The following is a 23,842-nucleotide window of genomic DNA, read 5'->3' on the forward strand; positions in this document are numbered from 1 at the left end:
CGGGCTTTACGAATTCACAGTCATGCCCTTCGGCCTCTGCAACGCGCCAGCTAAGTTCGAGCGAATGATGGACTCTATCCTTCTAGGTCTCAAATGGAACGTTTGTATTTGTTATTTAGATGACATTGTCGTCTTTGCAACTGATTGCGCAACCCATTCAACCTGCCTCGAGAAAGTCCTTGCTTGTATCTCTGCCACGGGGCTGCAACTGAATCTGAAGAAATGCCATTACGCTGCTCGAAAGCTTATGATCCTTGATCCTTGCGCAGCAGAAAGACGGCTTCCAAGAGTGCGTGGTTGCCTATGCAAGCCGAACTCTTAGCAAAGCCGAAATCAACTCATCCGTCACTGAAAAGGAATGCCTCGCCATTATTTGGGCGATAGAGAAATTTCCACCTTACGTGTATGGGCGCCTTTATGATGTCATGACTGACCAACACGCCCTCTGCTGGTTGTAGTCACTGAAGGAACCAACTGGTTGCCTCGCCCGATGGGCGTTACGCCTTCAAGAATCTGATATTCGCGTGGTCTATCGCTCCGGCCGGAAACATTTGGACGCAGACGCCCTCTCCCGTTCGCCCCTACCCCCTGACCCCGCCTTCTATGAAAGTCTCATCTGTGATGCCACTGCCGTCATTATCACCGACATGCCATCTGAGCAACGCAAGGACCCTTGGGTTGCTTCGATTCTAGACATCCTGGCTGGGTGGACGGCTCCTCCCTTTACTCGCAAGTTGCGTCGGCAAGTCGAGTACTTCACGACTCGCGACGACGTGCTGTACCGACGCAACTACGCACCTGGTGGACGTCAGTGGCTACTCGTGATTCCATGTCATCTGCGATCCGCAATTTGTTCCACGTTTCATGACGACCCCCAATGTGGCCACGCATGTTTCCTGAAGACTTATTCTCGCATACGGCTTCGATATTACTGGCGTGGCCTGTACCGTTTTATACGACAGTACGTTCAGGCTTGCTCGACGTACCAGAGACGAAAGACTCCCCCTCATCATGGCAGTGGTCCTTTATTACCCTTACCATGCCCATCCCGACCATTCGACCTTGTCGGTATCGATATCTATGGTCCCCTTTCCAACACTGCAGACGGTAACCGCTGGATCATAGTTGCCGTCGACCACCTCACGCGGTATGCCGGAACTTCAACCCTTCCCTTGCCTACAGCAAAAGACGTTGCGACTTTCGTTCTTCACAGCATCGTATTACGTAATGGAGCACCTTGAGAGTTACTGAGTGATCATGGTCGCATGTTCCTTCAGACGTCATCACAGCATTGCTGCGTGAGTGCAACGTCGTTTACCGCACTACAAGCGCCTATCATCCCCAGACCAATGGAATGACAGAGTGCTTCGACCGCACCCTTGGTGACATGCTGTGTATGCACATCTCGTCAGACCACTCAAATTGAGACCGAGTGCTCCCGTATATCACGTTCGCCTATAATACCGCCATTCAAAGCACTACTGGGTTCTCTCCTTTTTTTCTCCTTTACGGGCGCGAACCTTCTTGCACTATGGACACCATTCTTTCCTACAGGCCTGACTCCTCAGAGTCCACGACTCTGTCTCAAGCCGCTACATACGCTGAAGAGTGCCGCCAACAGTCAAGATCCTTCACAACCCAAGACCAAGGACGCCAAAAGTACCACCATGACCTATCAGTTAACACTACATCCTACGATCCAGGTGCACTCGTCTGGCTGCATGTCCCTTCTGCTACACCTGGCCTCTCTACCAATTTGGTCCCCAAGTATCACGGCCCATATCGTATATTACAAAAAACGTCACCGGTGAATCACCTCATCGAGACACTGGAACCATCTTCTGACCAACGTCGTCGTGGCCAGCAAATTGTCCACGTGTCTAGACTTAAGCCCTGCTACGACCCTCCCGTGTTTATCTGTCCATAAGTCGCCAGGATGGCACCTTATTTCGCGGGGAGTAATTGTAATGAATCTGAATAACGTAAGCTCTGCTGCTACGGAAGAAAACGATGATGATCGGTGGGTAGTAGCTCGCGCACGCTGCTCGCCGGTAGTCATACCTGCCTCTTAAAGCACCTTTCGCCAAGCTGCGTCTGAAGCTTTCTCGACGTACACCACCTCTATCACATATATATATATATATATATATATATATATATATATATATATATATATATATATATATATATATATATATATATATATATATATATATATATATGCTTAAAAGCTTGTTATTCCAAATTTCACGTACAGGACTGAAAAAACGACTGCATTAGCCAAATGCAGAAATATCAAAGTATCAAGAAAACAGTAAGCATAAGGGCAGTGTAAAAGCCGCAATATTCGTCTTTCTGCAGCTTTGTTCCCTGTGTGACCACGGCGCAAGAATCCCGTCTTTAATTAGCCCGATACATGCTGTTCACCCTTTTCTTAATACCACCACTACCACCAACGTAGCTATATTGACACAATACGATAGTTCTTCGCAGGTGAAATGGCCACAACTGATCGTCCGCCCGTCGTGATGGACTATCAATTTCAGTGGAGTTTTTTATGTATTTCGTTGGTAATTTTTACAAAATGCGCACGAAGGTACTAAAAAGGAGAGTGTGTCCTAACTTGGCCCACTTTTCGTGAGGCACCTCAGGCAGGTACAGTAAAACAGTACATAAAAATATTCAACACATACGTAAAAATGATAAATAAACGAGGAACACTACAACAAGCGGGAAAATATCACTCATATATATAAACAAAGCTGTTCCTTAGCAATAAATGCAAAATGCATGATCATCACTATTAACATATATTGAAATACATACAAGTTGAGTCAAATATAAAAAAGAATGATGAAAAACGATGATTACAATAAATAGATTTCAAATATTACCCATCTTCAGCACGCGCACGCTATAAGTAGTTTAGAGTATTTATTTATAATACGTTTCCTAAATTTTGTAATGTTTTATTCTCCCTAGCGTATTAATGAATATTTCAGGAATCTTGTTGCACAGTAGAACAATTTGGTTGTCAATTGACTGTATGCCATAGTTAGTCCGACACATGGGCCCCACAAACGCAACAGTACGCACATTATGTGTAAGATCTCTGATTAAGTATTTATGCCAGTTTTATGCCGGAATACGGATGGCAACAGAAAGTTTTCCATTTTCTTGAGCTTTGGCTTTCCATTTTCTTCAGCTTAGGTATTGCTTTGTGACATTGTGCGAAGATTCAATTAAGCCAGAACAAAAGTGCTCAATGTCGCACTCATATGTGGACTACGCCGTAATCACTATATCGACTGAAGAAGAAAGCCACGTGGACTTCGTCACCTCGGTTGCCCGCGACCGCTCTTTTCGCACTGTTGCGGCACTTCACGCTCGGTATGTTTTAGAGATCGTCTGTAATGACGGAGTTGAGTGATATGTGCTGTTTAACGTCCTAAATATTGTTACGGAAGAGAGACTCTGTATCGACGAGGCTGTGAATGAAATATATTTCAAAGCAGCAGCAGCAGCGGCATGACCGGTAGACCAGACACCGAGCGGAGACCACTCTTCGTCCGCTTCTTCAGGCACACACGCGCATTGTCCCACAAAATGACAACATGCATGTAGCATAATCCCCGGCGGCAGAAGCGCCGTCTCGGTGCATCTAGATGTCAACGTCAGCGGGAGAGTGGTAAGTCTTCAAGCGTGCCACATGTACGATATCGGTGGTCTGTGGGCAGTTGAAGTCGATGAGGCAGCAGGGGCAATTTCGTATGTCACAGGAGTAACCTCACGAAGGACTTGATATGGACCTGTGTAGCGGGAAAGAAGTTTTTCCGACAAGCCGATTTGACGGCTCGGGGACCACAGCAGCACCAATGAACTGAGTAAGAAGTGCACGTCACGGTGCCTTTGATCGTACAAACGCCGCTGGTTCTCTTGAGAGACCAGAAAGCGATCGCGGGCGATTTCACGTGCGTGAGCAGCCCGAGTGATAACGTCAAGGGCATATTCGCTGGTCGGTGTTGCGGTAGACAGAATGACTGTATCTAGGGGTAATGTAGGTTCCCGACCGAACAACAAAAAAAAGGAGAGTAAGCGGCAGTGTCATGGCGAGAAAAATTGTAGGCAAATGTGACGTACAGCAACGTGATATCCCAGTCGGTGTGGCTGGTAGAAACATACTTAGTGAGCATGTCTGTAAGAGTTCAATTTAGACGCTCCGTGAGTCCATTGGTTGGCGGGTGGCATGACGTAGTCAGCTTGTGTCTCGTTTTACAGGACTGTAACATGTCGGCTATGACCTTCGACAAAAAGGTGCGGCCACGGTCTGTAAGCAGCTCCGTGTTGCAATATCACGTCTTTGAGGAGGAAGTCGGCGACATGTGGGGCGCAGCTTGTTGGAAGAGCTCGTGTGATGGCATAGCGCGTGGCGTAGTCGGTGGCCATGGCTATCCACTTTTTACCCGAAGAAGAAAAAGGGAAAAGGGCCAAGTAGGTCCAAGCCAACGCGGAAGAACGGTTCTGACGGAATGTCAAGTGGTTGAAGGCATCCGGCGGGAAGTGTTGATGGTGTTTTGCGGCGCTGGCATTTCTCACAAGCTGCAACGTATCTTCTGACTGAGCGCGCAAGCCCTGGCCAAAAGAAGCGTCGGTGTATTCGGTCGTAAGTGCGGGACATACCAAGGTGACCAGCAGTTGGAAGGTCATGAAGTTCATGTAGAACTTCCGAGCGAAGGCGTTTCAGAATGACAAGCAGGAGGGCCGGTCCATCCGGCTCAAAATTTTGGCGGTATAATACACCATCGTGAAGCATGAATGAGCGATGGGACTGATTGAAAGATGGTGATTCGAGGCACTCAATGATAGCACGCAAGAACGCATCATGGCGCTGCTCGTCACCGATGCATATCATTTGCGAAAGGGAAAAGACGTAAGGCTCGGTGTCGGTGTCAGGCATAGTGCTCGACTCAGCAACCGGGTAGCGGTACAGGCAGTCTGCGTCCTGATGTAGGCGTCCGGACTTGTACGTTACCGTGTAGGTATACTCTTGCAGTCGCAGAGCCCAGTGCTCGAGCCGGCCAGAAGGGTCCTTCAGTGACGAAAGCCAACATAGCGCATGGTGGTCCGTTATTGCAGAGAAATTCGTGCCACATAAATATGGGCGGAACTTCCTGACTGCCCACACAAGAGCAAGACATTCACACTCCGTTATTGAATAGTTGCGCTCGGCAGCTGTGAGTAGGCGGCTAGCGTAGGCGATAACTCGGTCGTGTCCCCGCTGGCGTTGGGCTAGGATGGCTCCAATCCCGTGACCACTCGCATCGGTTCGGACTTCTGTCGGAACGGATGGGTCAAAGTGGGCCAATGTAGGTGGAGTCGTGAGAAGGGTGATGAGGTCAGAAAAAGCGGTATACCTTGGGCAGAACCCCACGTAAAAGTCACGTCTTTCTTCAGAAGGTTGGTGAGTGGTCGACCGATCGTTGCAAAATCTTTCACGAACCTTCTAAAATAGGAACAAAGTCCCACAAAGCTCCGGACGTCCTTGACAGACTGGGATACAGGAAAGCTCATGACAGCACGAGCTTTCCTGTACCCATGGTTCTTGCATTGATCTATGATAGGTTGTGCAATATTTCTAGCCGCTGTCGCTGCTTCCCTGTGATTTATTTTCTTTGTGTTTGCTGTGAGTCTCTGTACTTATCATGTCAAAAGAAATCGCCAAACTATTGCAAGATTTTAAAGAGGAAATGAGAAATGAATGGAAAAGCACGAAAGAGGCTTTTGAACGAAGCATGCGCACAGACGAGCGCAAGATGCGTGCGGAATTCGAGGAAATCAAATCCAGCTCAAGTTATGTTAGCAACAGTCTCAATGACGTGAATCGCCGACTTGACTTTGTTCTGAACGAGAACAAACAAATCAAGAAAGAAAATGACGCTCTAAACTCAGGATCATCACTCTAGAAAAAGGTCTTGCTACCTGTGAAACGAATATGCTAAAATCTGAGCATTACGCGTGAAATCGAAACATTTAAATCAAGGGAATAGGTGACCGGTAAAATGGGCAATCGCAGGGAACTGTGGGATATGACGGCTTCCGGTTCGACGCACTATGCGGGTTAGCAGCGGCACGCGCGCATTTTTGTACAACTCTGTTGAAAAAAACACCTCTCCGGGCAATGTCAGTGCTTCAGAAGTTGTTTTTTTTTGCTAACCGTGACTGTGACGATGACAAGCTACGAAAGTCATGAACGACAAGAAAACATTTTTATCGCACTAAAATGATCTCCAATGCTTTTATGCTGCTCGAGGGTACTGTCAGTTTGGCTAGCAGATCAGTCGATACAGAAAACAGTTTTCATTGTATGATACGTTACTGCAGATAAAAATCACCATTTAAAAATCTCCGGGGATGGGGATAACTGTACCAGTGTGCTCAGAGTTCATTTCAGGATCGATGCTTCGGCCGACATCGTCGGTCGATCGGCATGAAGCGCAGCACTTATGGAGTACGTTGAGATATTTTTTTCTAGCCTTCAGAGCGCTATAGGATGTATTTCTTAGTCGAAGTCAGATGCTTATTTTAACGGTGATCTTGATCAAGCTGCGCGGTATGGCGGCACATAAACAATACAGTCAAACGTAGACGGCACCGAATAATCGAAACCCTGCGCTTTTTTTTAACGCACTTGTTCCTTTCGGTGCCGTCCTGGCCGGCACACAGTTTCACCAAGATAACGCAAATGGGCTCGTCCAGCGCTTCGTGTAAATTAGCTCTTGAGTGAAGATTGTGCGTTTTTCTGTCATATATATGAGTGCAATGACCGGCGCTCATCTCGTATGACAAGTCGATTTCAGCCGCGCGTTCCCACAATACATTTGCTAGGCGTTTGCGCGACAATTTATTTCTCAATATAATATTCGGAGCAAATTTACGCGTAAGCTTTTTTTCAGTGTGGAATGTACACGTAACTGTGATAAAATGGTGTTTTTTTTTTTTCGAACACTGTGGCTTCAACGTTCCGTATTCAAAGGCTACCTGTCAGCCCCGCCGCGGTGGTCTAGTGGCTAAGGTACTCGGCTGCTGACTCACAGGTCGCGGGTTCGTATCCCGGCAGCGGCGGCTGCATTTCCGATGGAGGCGGAAATGTTGTAGGCCCGTGCGCTCAGATTTGGGTGCACGTTAAAGAACCCCAGGTGGTCAAATTTCCGGAGCCCTCCGCTACGGCGTCTCTCATAATCATATGGTGGTTTTGGGACGTTAAACTCCATATATCCATCAAATCATCAAGGCTACCTGTCACTCACTTCACAGTCGCGGCGTACCGCATTTTATTTCTTCGTTCCATGGGAATTGATACACGACGTTTGCCTTTCACGGTTGAGTTGGAGCAGCCAACGGCTGAACAACCGACCATGGTTTATCGGGACAAATATAAACGGGCAACCAAGCGCGCGTATCTTGAATAATCGGAGGCTTGCGGCGAACCGGTTCGCCGTCGCCTGTACTCCTCTCGAACCGGAAGCATGTGGCAGACGACGCATCGCACAATGCCTCGCTCTTTTACTGGTCACTTATTGTAAAGGCGGCCGATGAGAGCATTGCACAGCTTTTGATAAAAGTTGGAAAAGCTATCGGAGAACCCATATCAGCCTCTGACGACGATGTGTGTCACCGGGTTCCGAGTAAAGATAAAGAAAAACCAAACATCATTGTTCAGTTCCAATGGCGTTAAAAGCGTGACAGGGTTCTCAATGCCGCTCAAAAAAAAAAAATATAACGAACGCTACCATCGGCTTGAAAAGTGACGCCCCCATCTATGTCAATGAGCACTTGTGTCCGGAAATGAAGAGACTACTGGGCATGGCAACCTCACGAAAGCGTGAACATGGTTGGAAGTTTGTTTGGACAAGAAACGGAAACATTTTTGCCCGTCGCACGGTGACATCACCTGTCGTGGCAATCTATCGACAAAGTGATGTTGAAAAAATTAGCGGCACTTAACAAGTGAAGCTTTTGAAGTATTGGGTGATGGCTTTTTTTACCATGTTATTGGCTAGTTATATCACCGCTGAGGACATTCAGCGCTTTGTGAAATCTAGAAAAAAACGCCCGTGGTCTGTTCAAAGTGATGCCTTTAAACGCCCGATCACTTCAACCAAAAACGTATGATGTCACTTCGCTGTTGGAATAGTGTGGCACAAACTTTGACCTTTTAGTGTTGACAGAAACGTGGTATACTGATGAGTCAGAACATTTCATGCTACCAGGGTTCAATCACTTCTTTTTAAATCGCATGGAGAGTAGAGGGGTAGGCATTGCCATTCTAACAAGACTTGAGTTTTGTGAAGTAATCGAAGAATATAGTCTTATCACAACAAAACAACGAATAATTATGTCTAAAGAAGGGCACAAATGTATTTGCTGTTGTCTATCGCCCTCTTGGTGGTTTTACGGCTGATTTCCTAACATTTCTTGATCGTCTTTTGTCACATGCAAGTGTTACGGATGATATGCTTACCGGTGGCGATTTCAACATAGTTGTCTCGAAGAACTCAGTCACAAGTACTGAAGTTTTATCCGTGCTTGAGTGCAACTCTTTTAAAAATGTCATTACTGTGCCTATGCGTATTACTGAATCTACAGTGTCATTGCTGGACATGTTTGTTACAAATTCCACCACAGAAGAAACAATTTCAGGGGTGATCAGTTCTAATATAAGTGATCACTTGCCTATATTCATTTTCCTAAATATGCATATAAATTTGGCTTATGTAAAACGGGAAAAATTCACGTACCGCTCAATAACACCAAACACATGGGAGAACTTCAGGTGCCGCATCATGCAGACACATTGGAATAATATAATGGCAGATGAAGATGCAAACAACCCATATAACAACTTTATTGCAACATTCAAGGAACTTTACATCGAATCATTTCCTCTCAAGGCACATCACAGGTCAAGCAAATCACGGAAGCTATGGATAACGAACTACCTTAAGCGTCAGATAAACCATAAAAATAAACTTTGCCAGCAGTTCGTCAAAACACATAATGCGGACTTATGGGTTGAATACAAGACTCTTAGAAATCGGTTGAGTAAAGAAAAAGAAATGGCGAAAAGAGACTACTACAGTCGTATTTTTGACCTGGAACGTCCAGAGCAACGTAATACTATGTGGAAAAAGTTAAATGAAGTATTGAACAGAGGAGCCCCTGCCACAAAAATTGGTAATCTTGAAATAGATGGAAGGATAATAAACGGCATCGACCTTGCTGAAAAATTTAATGACTTCTTTGTGAAAATAGGAAATGCCAGCCAGAGCGCGCAAACAACAACTGACATTACTCACTTGTCAAACACACTTTTTCTTGAACCGACTTCCACATCTGAAGTAATCACGCTAATCGGTAGAATGAAAAATTGTCGGAGCTGTGATTCTGACGGCATACGAATGTGACCAATAAAGTGTGTATTAGACCCCATAGCGGAAGTGCTAGCACATATGTACAACTTAGTGTTATCAACAGGTATTTTCTCAACGAACATGCAACTAGCGCAAGTTACTTCAATATATAAGTCCGGAGATAACTTAAGTAATTATCGCCCAATACCTATTCCACCAGTTTTCTCGAAATGCCTTGAAAAAATAATAAACGGTACAATCGACAGTTTCTCGAGAAAGCACAATCTAATAACCGAATGCCAATATGGTTTCAGAAAGAAACTTTCAACAGAAAGTGCCTTATTAGCACAAAAAGAAGTCATACTTTGCAATGTCGAAAAGAGACTTTTGACACTTGCATTGTATTTGGACTTTAGTAAAGCCTTTGATTGCGTATCTCATGAACTGTTATTAAATAAATTAGAATGCTATGGATTTAGGGGAATACCACTCAAACTTATACAGTCATATCTGAGTGCGCGGTCTCAGTATGTTGAGATAAATGGCTTCAAATCGCGCACACAACCAATTGAAACCGGGGTACCACAAGGTAGTATTCTGGGGCCTGTATTTTTGTTATACTACATAAATGATATAGTCAGAATTGGTGAAAATTGTAACTTCCTAATATATGCTGATGACTGCACATTGTTTTTTACTGGAAAATATTTGAGTACTCTCGGGGCTTTAGCGGCCAACACATGTTATAAGCTTCGTGATTGGTCTACCAAGAACAATGTAGTGTTAAAGGAATCAAAAACAAAATGTGTCCTTTTCCGAGCTCTCGGCATATCCCTGCAGGTACCAAATTATGTTACCCTAGGCCCCTACAAAATTGCAGTGACCAAATCAATTAAGCCGCTTGAAGTAGTTTTTAATGAACATATATCATGGAATGAGCATACAGACCATATTAGTTTATAGTTGAGACGCGTGGTTGGCACTTTAAATCGTTGTCGACGTCTTTTGCCCGTTACTGTAAAGCGACTCCTATATCAGGCTCTTCTCCATGCCCACTCGAACTACTACGCTTTAGTTTTGGCAAACAATACGTCAACAAATGTAAGTAGGCTAAAAATACTTCAGAAAATAGCGATCAGGGCAATAAAAAACATACCATACCTTGAACACACAGGACAACTTTTTCTTAACATAAAATTGTTAAGGCAAATAACATATACAAATTCAGGTTGTTACAATCATACATTAGTGCATACAGAGGGAAACTTGACGCATTTCTGAAACTTGAATATCTTGAACATACTCAAACCATTTACTTCCATCGATATAAACCCCCGTGGAAAATTTCTTTATATCGCACCAATTACGGCACCCAAAAGCTCAGCCACATGCTACCTACTATACTCAACTCATATGAGCAACAAGACATAAAAATTGACTAATTAAACACTATCAATGTGCAAACACTATTCTTGTAGATTTTTATTGTTTACATAGGTCACTCTGTGATGCTCTGCATCATTTTTTGTGTACCTTTATTTTTTATTTATTTCTTTTGTGTAACATCATTTTGTACCACTCTTACGTACAAAAGTGACACACTCTGCGAATTATTGTGCTCATGTGTTTATGAAATATTCCTTTTTGTTTGTGTACCTTGGCCTGTCATTTACTTCGCCTTTTGCCTGTATTATTACTTGTTTATTTTTATTTATTTTTTCATTTTATACTTGTATTTTGCTTTTACCCTGTCATTGCTTACGTAGGGTGGGCGGTTCTAGTCAAGCTGCAATAACTGCAGCTTTTTTGCCGTCCCCCATTTTCACACTGTATCTGTTTTGGTGAAAATAAATAAATGAAATGAATGAAACGAATTTTCTCCGGGTCAGGCTGCACACCTGATGCGTCGACAAGGTGGCCCAACACCGTAATCTGCTGGTGACCGAAGTGACATTTCGACGAGTTTAGTTGAAGGCCAGCAGTGCGGAAGATGTCGAGAACTGCTGACAAACGCTGGAGGTGTGTCTCAAATGTAGGCGAATATACAAGGACATCATCCAGGTAGCACAAGCATGTTGACCACTTGAACCCTTGTAATAGTGAGTCCATCATACGCTCAAACGTGGCTGGGGCGTTGCATAGCCCAAACGGCATCACCTTGAATTGGTATAGGCCGTCGGGAGTTACAAAAGCAATCTTTTCTTGGTCTTTCTCGTCCACCGCAATCTTCCAATAGCCAGAACGTAGGTCAATTGAAGAAAAGTATCGCGCGCCATGAAGACAATCGAGGGCGTCATCAATTCGGGGCAAAGGATAAACGTCCTTTTTCGTGATTCGATTACGATGGCGGTAATCGACGCAGAAGCGCCACATGTCATCTTTCTTTCTAACGAGCACATCAGGAGAGGCCCAAGGGCTCGAGGAGGGTCAAAATTTCTTTGGCTAGCATCTTGTTGACTTCTTCTTGAATCACCTTACGCTCTGTGGCAGACACCTGGTATGGTCAGTGGTGAATGGGAAAATAATCACCAGTATTAATGCGGTGCTTCACGAGGGAAGTCTGACCAAGTGGACTGCTGTCGATGTCAAATATGTCGTAGTTTAGGAAGCCAGAAGGTAGAATAGGGCGTCAGATTGCTCAGGTTTGAGTTTCGGGTGGATCATAGGGCGCAAGGCCGCATCGAGGGATGTGGCATCCTGCGGGCGACATGGAAGATTGGAGCATGCGTCTGCCGCAAAAGCGGTGACATGACTGTCTAATAAGGGTCGAAGCGTGGCGACTGAAATTCTGTGTGGTATTACTTGCAGCGTGAAACCAAAATTGATAATGGGCAGACATGTTCGGTTAGAGGCCATGGTTACGACGGAGTGTGGCACAGTGATGTCGCGCGTTAGGAGAACATCTGGAATAGGGGTGATGACATAATCACCGTCAACAATGGGTGAACTTGTTGCCAATTCAATGAATTTGAGGGCTTGTGGCGGTATCCAACTGAAGTCTGTGGTACAGAGGCTTTTCGGCAGCTCGGGGCGAGAAGCTGGAAGAAGAGGAAGTTTTAAACAAAGAGTGCCGTCGGAACAGTCTATCAGGGCAGAATGCGTCGATAAAAAGTCATGAGGGCAAATGTCGAGCACGGTAAATAAAACAGGCCCATGGGGGCCGGCAAGGCCAATACAAGGGGTACGCATTCCAATGACGGCCACAGTTCCACCATCGGCGACACGGACGGCTTGTGTTGCGGCAGGCGTGAGTACTTTTTTTGAGGCGGCGACAGAGACGAGCACTCATTATAGACGCCTGACCTCCAATGTCACCTAAAGCCGTCAAAGAAAGACCGTCCACATGCACTTCCAGCAAGTTCTTATTAGTAGGTAGCATCAACAGAGTATTTGGGTCAGTCGCACTTTATGCAGCACTACCTCCAGGAGCTGCATAATCTAGTTTTCCATCCGGGAAGATTCATAGTTAGTCGGCGATGGATAGCGGCGGAATCGGGGCGACGGAGAACGGCGGCGTTTCGGTGACGGTGAACGAGCGGTAGAGCGGCTGTTAGGTGCGTCGGAATCAGGATACTCACGGCTGGGCGAATACTGACTGGGGTACACGTATGACCGATGAGAAGAAGAAAATTGGCTCCAACGGTGGGGGGGGGGGGCGTCCAAGTGCTGCGGCAGTAACGGGAGACATGGCTAACTCGGTGACAGCGGAAGCAGATTGGCTTGTCGTCTGCTGTTCTCCATTCCGTCGGATTGCGGGATCTGGGCAGAGAGTATGGGTCGTGGCGTGGGGAATTTATTGACATCGGTCTGTAGTCCGGTCGGGAGACGGAGAAGGTGACAGAAAAACCAAGGTTAGCAATTTCTCGCCGCACGACTGCCTAAATAACTGACACCGCCGGAGGTGCTTGCACGGTGCCCTGGTCGAGTGGAAGTGCGAGAAACGGCGCCGGACGGGCGACCTCAAGCACGCGCCGAATGATGCGTGTGACATTCTCGTGCAAGGGCGTGTGACATTCTCGTGCAAGGGCGTGTGACATTCTCGTGCAAGGGCCGTGAAAATTGAGGCGGAACTCGGCGGTTTTTGGCCATTTCGAAGCGGCGGCATTTCTTAATTATGATATCGATGGTCGTGACATTGTTGTACACGAGCAAGTTGAAAGCGTCGTCCACGATGCCCTTGAGTATGTGGCCCACCTTGTTGCTCTCGGTCATTTTCTCGTCCACTTTGCGGCACAACGCGAGCACGTCCTGTATGTACGAGACACACGACTCGGTTGATGACTGTACTCGAGTGGCGAGTTCTTGTCGTGCGGCCGTTTGTCGACCGGACGGGTCCCCAAAGATGTCGCATAGTCGGTCCTAGAAGATGTCCCAGCTGGTGAGCTCGGCCTCATGAGCGTCGAACCATACACGCGGGGTGCCATCCAAATAAAAGATTACGTTGCCGAGCATCATGGTAGGGTCCCATCGGTGAGACAGGCTAACGCGCTCGTACATGCGGAGCCAGTAGTCGACGTCAAGGCCAGGCTGGGCGAAGAACGTACCGGGATCACGGGAGTGGGACATCGCAAGGTAGGTAATAGCTGGCGCTCCAGCTGATGGCGGCGACGGGTTGTTATCATTAGACGCCATGGCCAGAGGCTGGACGGTGCGGCCACTGCGAAGCTTCGTGGTGAGGACGGGGAACGTTCCCCCTCCACCAAATATGTTACGGAAGAGAAGCGCCATATCGACGAGGCTGTGAATGAAATATATTTCAAACCAGCAGCAGCAGCGGCATGACCGGTAGACCAGAAACCAAGCTTCGCTTTGCTTTGCTTTGCTTTGCTTTGCTTTGCTATCCTAGTTACATGGCACGTACCCACTTTGGGGGATTGGACAAGAATGCAACGCAAAGACGGGTAAATGTTAGTTTAGGTAAGCTATGAATTTTAAACCAAAAATAAAGAAATGAAATGGCAAATATACGTAAAATATTCAATTTAACTGCAAGTAATATGCTTTTGAGCCTGTATTCCAGACTGCCGTAGTAACCTGACGGGAATAATTTAGAAACTTAAGTTTTAACCTAACGAAATGCTGAAGAATTTTAAATAACTGGTTAAAATGGCACTCGTTGAGTATTTATAATGAAATTACACATGGAATCAAATGCATCCTTGTGGCCGTATCCCAAGCCTGAGGCACCGAAGCTTAAAATATTGTCCTCCGATAAGGTCAGGCCTATTTTTGTAAAAGGAGTAATTAGAAATCGAGTTCTGATACGAGAATATCTTGCACATGTCAAAACGCAGTGTGCGATATTTTCCAGTTCTCCGCAGAAGTGGCAGAGGGGTGATATCGTCAGACCAGCCCTGTACCGGTAAAAGTTTAATGGGGGGACACGACATCGAAATCAGGTGATCATCACTTCTGATTGCTAAGGATGGCTTCACTGCGATCTCCATGGGTATTTTAGGTGATTATATTCCGTCCACGTGGTTATTGCTTCCATCCGATCTGTGTGGATAGCTGATCTTCTAAACCTGATTGCGGTGAAGTATTCTACCACTGGGAGAACCTGAATTATTGGGAGATCTATCGATGAGCGGGCTAAGGCATCTGTCATTTCATTCAATGTTAACCCACAGTGACCTGGTACCCGTACTAATTTTAGGTACTTCAGCTGAGACGGAACTAAAGATCGTAATGTCGTGATGGCACGACAGATGTGAGAAGTTGTAAGAGCTGTGCATACCGAAAGCAAATCAGTAATTATTATTGCTGTGTTCTCGTTCTGCGGAAGTTTTCGCAGTGCCATGATGACTGCCATTAGCTCCTCCTCAAAAACAGGAGTGAAATCGGTTAGCCTCACAGCAAATGACCAGTCGAGTGATTGGGACACTATTCCTACGCGGGCCCTTTCCTTATTGTCGGAAGCATCTGTGGCTACTATGTTACATGTCTGTGTATGCTGTAGGAAATATGCTAGCCTGTTCTTAAGAATTTGCGAGATTGAAATTTAGATTGTGGAGAAAAGATCTCATCATATTCTATATTAAGAATATGATTTGAGATATGAGAAGCAATTACGTCACTAATGTTGACATTTATACTTGTCAGTTTCTTTTGTACATAGATTATCTGCAGTGTATGAAAACGAGGCCACTGAGCAAGAAAGAACGAATCTGGGTCACTGATGAAAACGTATTCAGCTCTTCTCACTGGTAAGCTGTAAAATTTTAGAAATGTCTGTACTGTTAACAAGCGGAATCGACAGAGCAATGTAGGAAGACGCACTTCCTGATAAATAACATGAATTGCTGTAAACCTAGGGAGCCCCAGGCACAAGCGCAGAGCTTCCCGCTCTAAGAGAACCAAGTGCTTAGTTTTGTACGCAGGTCCTCCTGAAAAGGAGACACATCCAAACTCTAACATTGGGCACATATACATTTTGTATATCATTAACATGGTGTTTTTACGTACGCCAAATTTACGATTACTCATTCTTCGCAATAAGCCTAAAGCCCGTTGAGCCCTCGCCGTAATGTACTCTATATGTGGACTCCAGTTAAGTTTTTCATTGTACAAAACACCCAAATATTTAAAGGAGTCTACTTGCGGAATGGGTTCCTGGTAATATACAATGTCGATTGAAATGGAATCGGCTATTGGAAATGCCAAGAGAGCGCTCTTTCTTACATTTAAAGCCATCGAAATTGACTGCAGCCGTCTTTCTAGCATGTTCAAGTATATTTGTAATTTTTGCTGTAGAGCATAAATATAATTGTCAGCAGAAAAGAAGGCTATATCATCAGCATATACATAGACATAGATATCCTGGCAGTTCGGTATGGAACTCATCAGTATATTGAATAGAAGAGGTGAGAGAACTGCTCCTTGGGGAACTCTGCGATTCTGTTTGTATCTAGATGACGAGACCCATCCTTGACACAATAAAATTCCCGTAAGGTCAAAAACTCTGCTAACCACGCCGTCACGTACTGTGGGAAGTTTATAGTCATCAGTGTATTCAGCAAAATCGAATGTTCAACGCTATCATGGGCCAAGCGGAGATCACTCTTCGTCCTCTTCATCAGGCACACACACGCATCATCTCACAAAATGTCAACATGCATGTAAATATATTAACGTAGTTGAAGCCAAACATGAGCAAATTAACGAGAGTTTGTTCCCATTGAATAATGCATATGTCGGACGGGTCTAGAGAATTCTGTCCAATATTCTTGAAAAATCAGCAAAAGGCGCTATTAACTGGCCGTCTTCATAGTTCCTTTTTCTTTAGCAGCAGACATCTTAAGAGGGTTGAAGACATCAGTTGAAACAGTAATAAAGAAACTCAAATTAGCTAACATTTTATTTAGTGAAGTAAGGCCTTTCAGTCAAATGGGACAATTGAACTCAATCATTTGAAGAACACTATGTCACTTTGAGATTTTGGAAAAGTGGCTTCTAGTAATAACAGCGAATTAATGAAGTTCTCCAAAATTCTGCAGTGAAACCGAAATGTGACAGAGCACAACTACCTCATTCTTATGAGACGTCCGAAATGAGGGAGCTGAGAGAGAAAACATTGTGCTTCCTGATGTTTGTCTTCTTATATATATATATATATATATATATATATATATATATATATATATATATATATATATAATAAGGGAAAGAAGTGTATACTTAAACTTAAGGGCTCATTTTTTCCATGGTTTGACACAATCCGAATGAGATCTAACAGACAATGCCAAGGAAAGTATAGGGGAAGTTATAAGACCGAATCGTAATGTAAATGTGAAGAAAAAAAGTGGGTGAAATGATAACTTGCCATGGACAGGAATCGAACCTACGACCTCTGAAGAACGCGTTCGATGCTCTACCACTGAGCTATCACAGCGGCTTTCCCCCAATCCACATTTTTGGGGTTTATATGTGAATTTAAACGTGGGAGTGTCAGTCAACGCCATCTGTAGCCCGAGGGCGAGTGGGGAACACCATTTCATGAGCCTGTGGGGCGTCACGTAGCACGTGAACTTATTACGAGCGGGCAGCTGACCAATAGTCCCTCGTATACAACCTAGGTTCGATTTCTGCTCACTGCTGGTTATTTTTTCACCCACTTTTCTTTCTTTTTATTGACATTCCATTTGTTCTAATAACTTCCCCTATACATTCCTTGGCATTACTGTCTGTTAGATCTCATTAATATTGTGTCAAAACACGAGAAAACGAGCCCTTAGGTATACACCTCTTTCCCTTATTCATTAATGAGGGTCTAGTACCGGCAGACTTGGTGTCATTAGGTTGTATTCGAGAGACTATCGGTCAGCTGCCCGCTCGTAATAAGTTCACGTGCTACGTGATGCCACACCGGCTTATAAAATGGTGTTCCACACTCACCGCTTGGCTACAGATGGCGCTGGCTGACACTCCCACGTTTAAATTCAACGGCAGCAGGGAAGATAGCAGCAGATAGATAGATACATTTTTGAATATTATTGGACACATTTCTTGAAACACCCTGTATACTAAAACGCGCAACATGTATGATAGTGTGTTAGATGCGCGAAGACGTGAAATCACATTGAGATGACTGCAGGGCAGTCACCTCAATGTAAACAAGGGGAAGTAAATGGGGCAGTGTATCTTCACATGCCCTGCTGTTAAGGGTCGGATGGAAGTTCGCTGATGGCATCCCACCTCTGCCACCAGTTGTTAAGGATGGGGGACTACCCGGTCTCCTGTGGTAGCGTGGTGTAACCAGGTCGAGGAAACGAACGCTGACAAGAAGAGGATACAAAAACAAACAGGTTTATCGCACTATTTACACATATTTACAGCAAAGAAAGGTTATGGGTTTCACAAACCACGAGCGTGGTGGTTGAACCATTACATGGTTCAGAGCGACGCCCAGCACTCTGCGGCGTTGTTTAAGCCCTGTCGGGCTCCTCCTCTCCGAGTGGAACACCAATCACACACACACAACAAGTGAGGGGGATGAGCATGCACGGTCCACGTGCACGTCCAATATTGAGTCGTGATCCTGCACTGCAAGGTGGCGCCAGCAGGGCTCTTCCTCGTCGTGTGTGTGCCGCTAGTCGAGAGGTCCCAAGATCCTGACAGCGTACATCAAAGGGTCCGCCGATTTGTTCGCTCAATTAGCGGGGCAATTTGCGTTGGCCGCCACGGTCTCTTCCAAGGAAGATGCTGTGTTTGTTGTCCTCACTCGAACGGTTTACGGCGTCGTGGCGACACGACGTCTCATCCTCCGGCTAGCACGGACAATGCCTGATGAGCATAGGCAGCCGGCCGGTCGGCTACTTGATTGAAGATTAAAAGAGCGGCCGGTCACAACAGCTTCCCCGTCGCCAGATGAGTCGCCGCGGTCATCAGGCACTGCTGCTGCTTGAAGGGACGACGAGAGGGTCCGCATTTGAAAGTCAGGAACTCGCATTTACTTGCCACATTGTCTGGGTAATTGCCGAAATCTTGGATAGCGTATCGCAGACTGGGCGCCGATGGAGCTGAGAGCCCCCCTGGTAGATCGGCTTACGCACAATGGCGTCTGCCCAGACGAATCGCCGGGCCAAACGTAACACTGCCAACTTCTTTTGTCTCCAATTCTAATTGTTTCGCAAGAGTTGGGATGTGCGCCTACGAATTGTACTTTGACATAGAGGGTGTGGTCGCCAATGTTCACGCGCTTATCTCTTGAAGGAGAGTTTTGAACGTCACTTTGGTGACTGCAGCGCCGCGTTTGCGAACAGAGTGAGCTGCTCTAGAAGAGGCAAAATATGGGCGAACTTAGCTGTGAGAGTTGGCGCTCGCCCTGTGTGCATTTTTTTGTGTGCGTCCTTCTTTATTTGAGCAGTGCGCAGGAAGTTTCCAGTTGCTTGCTGTTCCCCATGACATTCCTGTTTCTGGTCATCGCATAGTTGCTTCACCCTTGAGACGAAACTTTTTCTGAAAATGCAGTTATTGGTGTTTTTACCCCACTTCATATTTTTACGTCTTCATTGTACACAGCCTACTTTCAAGGTTTAGGTCCTTATTGCCTGGGCGAAACATGATTGCTTGTGCTTTTTAGTATTCATTCCTGAGTAGGTTCCATTACACCAGTTTCCGATGCCCCGCAGCAAAGTGTTCACAAAATTTAAGGAAGCGTCCAGATTCGGGCCCCTGAAAACGATGGCGGAGTCTGCGTGTGCAATCCATTTCTTATTTTGAGTGCTCAGAAAATGCTCATTCATGTATAAACTTTAGAGGGTGCTTAGAAATTATGACTGACTAGTCGTGCAGGCGAAGCATGTAGGGAAGGGCGTTTCAGCTCCACTAACGCGAAACATGCGGAGGGGCAAAGCGTACAGTGTCTTGAGGTACATATGGGGCACTTTGATGGGTCACTATAGTGGCGAAAGCCTGAAACCACACATATAAGGAAGAGTATATCCGCTGCACTAACCTCGTCCGAAAATTACGTCAGAATTCAGCTTACTCTAAGATTCTTCTTCCTTACATTCCCGGTTTCAGTTTCTTACCGCATGCATAGGCAAGGGTGTTTCGTCTCCACCAGCGTCGTCGGCTATTTGCTGGCCTAACTGTTGCCTTCTTCATCTTTAGTGGACAGGCATTAGTGGTGGTATCTCTCCAATTTACGTGGCGCATACCTATTCATGATAGACCACAACGACATTAGACGCCGACAAGCCGAGATCCTGAGGTGCTTCGCACTCAATAAAGTGGAGCTTTTCGAAACGTGATACTTGCGAAGTGCTGCGCTATCGGCGCGTTCTAGGTCATAGCCCTTACAGAGCGCCTCTATATGGTGTCAGAAGCGTGATTCTGCCACTAATACTGGTGTCACACGGGCACTTTTTAATCACGATCACGGTGATCCAGATTGGTTTTGTTAAACGCGATCAATTTTATGACCGCTGCTACACGACCCAAGCTTATCCGGTTCGAACTTGGGTCAGATAAAATGCACCAGGTGAAGCTTGCGTGCCATAAAAGATGTCATCGCTGAAATTCGGGGTACGATATTTTTATAGAATCGTTTATCAACGGTGTTATTCGAGCAAGAAGCGCTCGAACGTCAAAAACTTTGCCTGTCACTACAAGAGTAATCCAACAAATCTATCATTGGATAAAGTTGTCCTTGCACTTTCCTGTATTGCTTTGTGAGAATCTTAATCTTCGCTTTTATTTCTGAGCACCCCCGCTCGTAGCCGTCAAGTCGCAGCGAAGCGTCTATTTCGTTGTACGCGCCGGAGTCTCACTTCTGGCGCATCAAGTCTTCCAGTGGCTCCTGCCAGCAGTCAATTACTGGGAAAGTCTCTTCAATCGACCACGAAGTGCGCGTACGTTGTGACAAAGTCGAAAGACTGGAAACTCGTCAGTGTTTCTTGACTGTGATTCGATCCGAAGTAATCAGCTGCGCTACCATCCGCACTTCTGGCTCCAGCGTTGCAGAGCAGGTTGCCGTTGCTCTCAATTGCATGGATGGACGGTGTAAATGAAACAATTTATTCAGATTCAAGGCTGCTATCGAGAAATTTCAAATGGGTGTGGTGGCTTCCCAAACTCTACAGATCCTTAAAAACGCTAAAGGCCTAAAAAGTCACTTATTGATATGGTTTCCTGCACACCTTGCAACCATTGATGGTGCTTCTATCAGTCCGAACGAGGAGGCGCATTTGGCTGTACGAGGTTTCACTGACCATGTGCCGGGTAACGCGTCATCTTCTGAGCGATCCGAGCCGCTCTCGGATCACCCAAGATATTCAAGCACCATAATTTCTCAAGACTGCTACCCCGGCCACACTCCTCGCTGAGCAGAGCCAAAGCTGTTACTCTGAGACTGCTCCAAACAAGAGCCTACCTGAGCCCGGTTCTCAAGCGCGAATTGCCCCTTGTGTGGCGGTTAGGTGGACTTCGAGCAAGTCCTGCGGGGCTGTGTTTTGCCGGTCCTCCCGAACAAGCCAACAGTGAAACTTGAAGCGAGGTCACCGCTTGGATCAAGGAGTTCCTCACAGTGGGTAGCGCAGTCACATAGCAGAGTTAGCATAAGCAATACAGTCTCCTAATAAAAATCTTGCTTCAAGGAAACTGAAGGGTAAGAAAATTGGCATGCTGATTCACAAAAGGAAAGGTCCGATTGTCAGGGCAGCTAAGGGGTCACGAGGAAAAGAAAATAAAAAGAGATAAATTTCATCTGTACAGATCTGGCGATGAAAGTGTGGTGAAGAACCACGAAAGTAGAAAAGACTCGGAACCAAAAAGTAGACAAGGAGCAACATCCCCGCATGAGGAAGGAGAAAATTGGCTTTCAAATGAACAGAATCCTTCACAGTGTGGCAAACGAGCTAGAGTTTGGTGAAAGAAGTCAAAACTGAAACTTTGTTGCCAGAGGTGTGCAGCTGTTGAAAGATTCAACAACGCCTTTCCAGCACTAAGAGACACGAAATTAATGAAGTGTCATGCCTTCTATAAGAGAACATTACGTAGTTTTCGCTGGACGAATACGACCCATCTCTTGAAGTAGACGTGCCGTTCAAAAGGGAAGTGAAGCTAATGTAAGGACACAGCAGGACTACTGCCACCACTCTCCTGGCCGAAGACTTCACCTCTCAATTCCAGTTGGCCTTCCAGAGGGCCCGTTCAAGGGCCCAGGTTAAACCTAACCGACTCCGAGTGGGCCTAGCCAGGTGACTTTGAGTTAATTCGCGTCTATTGTGGACCTAATGAAGTTATTTCCCTCACACTCATAATCAGTTTGCTTTGAGGTGCTCCAACTGCTCAGATGGTGTGAGAGCTGAAGTGCAGAAGACAAAAGTCGTCTACTTCTGTCATAACTACATGCGGTCGATACGAATCTTAAAATGTGCGACATTTCAGATATTGTTCCAGTTTAAACAGTTTATATTTAGCTTTTTTTGAAAACATCCAGCTGTAATAAATTTTTTCTTGAACTATGCTTAATTTTCTTGTTTATTATGCTTTCAATAAACTTGGCCAGGGGGTGCATAGGACCACGAAATCGATATCTCTCTCAGCCGGATCGCGATGCACGGATTGCGGTAGTCACTTGATCCCAATCGCACCTGATAGTGATTGAAATGGACCGTCTAGCAGCGCCTGATACAGATCGTGGTTAATCCGCATCAAACACTGATCTTGATTAAAAATGCCCGTGTGACATCGGTATAAGATGTCTGATTCCAAGTTCTGCTGCTCTACTTGGCGTCAGCGATTCCCTTTACTCTCCTCCACTGTTGAACTTCGACAACGCAGTTGAGTGGCTGGCATGGATTCAAACACTGGGGGATCCTTAAGCTTCGCCTTTAAGAATTGAACCCGATAGCGAAATCCGGTCCCTAGTGCGCCTTCAACTGCTAAGTGCATACTTAATATTATGTTTTGTTACACACACACACACACACACACACACACACACACACACACACACACACACACACACACACACACACACACACAACGACAAAGAAAGAGAAGAGGCTTGACGCACACAGGCTCCGCTGTTTTGCTGCAAAAGGTCAGCTATTCTGTCTTCCGGCTCTCTGAATTTATTCAGGGGTTGCTTTCAAACACCTAGGGATTCCGTTCGACACGGTCTCGAGGCTCTCTCAGTGGCCATTCGGCCGCAATTACCAGTCGTACTATAGGCCACCGGCTGCCGGTTCCAACATGGCTGGCTCATACCCGCTCGGGTATGTCTGAGCCACAGGCCGTTTCTGTACAGCCTCCAATGTCAGAGAGTCACCCTGGTCCGGGGGATTCGCCTCGATCGAATGGTTCGACATTTTTGCCGGACGGGGACAGGGCGCTGCTCGATGTAGATTTGCAGAATGCACCAGTTACTTCCGTTCCCCCAATCCCCGACGTCCCCGACATCCAGTTGCCTGCTGCAGCGGGTGTGGCGCAAAATGCAAGGCTGCCTGCCGAAAGTGGTCAAATGACGCAAGCTTCTTTTCACCACGTGATCGCTCATCAGAAACAGATCCACGATATTTTATTCGATGCCTCATGTAAGGTACCTAATACCCATAAGTCCCAGATCATTGGTTTGCTCCGACCAATTGTACAGGAGTGTGCTGATATCCGAGCAATTGCAGAAAACCAGGGTGGGTGAATGGACGAACTACGTCACCAGTTGGCCCTGTCGAGACATTCGGCTTCTCTCGGTGCGGCACTCTCGGCTCCTCGGCCTGTCCAAACGGCCGTGACTTATGCGGCGGCAGCCGCGCGAAGCATTTCGGCGCGTCCTACCGCGGTCCCGCCTGTTTGGCCTAAGACTTGTTCTCACCCTGTACTGCCATCGCACTGGTCTGAAATCTCTGACCAACACACAACGCACACAACCACCAGGCGAGAGCATGAACGTATTATGTTTCTAATTCCACTCATTCCGTCTACCA

This window comes from Rhipicephalus microplus, chromosome X (assembly GCF_043290135.1).
Source record: "Rhipicephalus microplus isolate Deutch F79 chromosome X, USDA_Rmic, whole genome shotgun sequence".
In the NCBI taxonomy this organism is placed as follows: domain Eukaryota; kingdom Metazoa; phylum Arthropoda; class Arachnida; order Ixodida; family Ixodidae; genus Rhipicephalus; species Rhipicephalus microplus.